Here is a 356-nt window from a genome sequence, read left to right as displayed (position 1 = left end):
GTCAAAAGAGGCGAGAGAGAGGTCAATCAAGCATGTGAAGATACGATATAATAGAAATAACAAAAATAAATATATGAATGAATCATGATAGCTCTCCAGCGAGAAATAACATAAATAAATACTTGAGTGATAAAAAACAATATACATTCAGATTAATAATAAATAAAACGCTGGCTGACTTTTCAAAACAAGGAAAAAAATATACAGTAAAAAAAATATCCAAGAGACATTTATGACAAGACATATCTATGAAATCATATTGTAGAAATTGATATTTTTTATTATTATATTCTTATAGATATTAGTGGTCCACATACATACCTCAGAGTCACTCAAAATCAAAATACAGACAAATA

The 356-nt window shown here is 26.7% G+C and overlaps 1 protein-coding gene across 1 annotated transcript in view; it reads right to left on the bottom strand.

The window, feature by feature from the left end:
- The window catches only part of LOC119593010 (protein scarlet-like), a gene marked incomplete in the record, with an annotated part of 20,218 nt that overhangs the window by 10,717 nt on the left and 9,145 nt on the right, over positions 1-356 (bottom strand).

This window comes from Penaeus monodon, chromosome 31 (genome assembly GCF_015228065.2).
Source record: "Penaeus monodon isolate SGIC_2016 chromosome 31, NSTDA_Pmon_1, whole genome shotgun sequence".
NCBI lineage: Eukaryota > Metazoa > Arthropoda > Malacostraca > Decapoda > Penaeidae > Penaeus > Penaeus monodon.
Note: the sequence above shows the minus strand (reverse complement) of the source record. Positions and strands in the feature narration are given on the sequence as shown.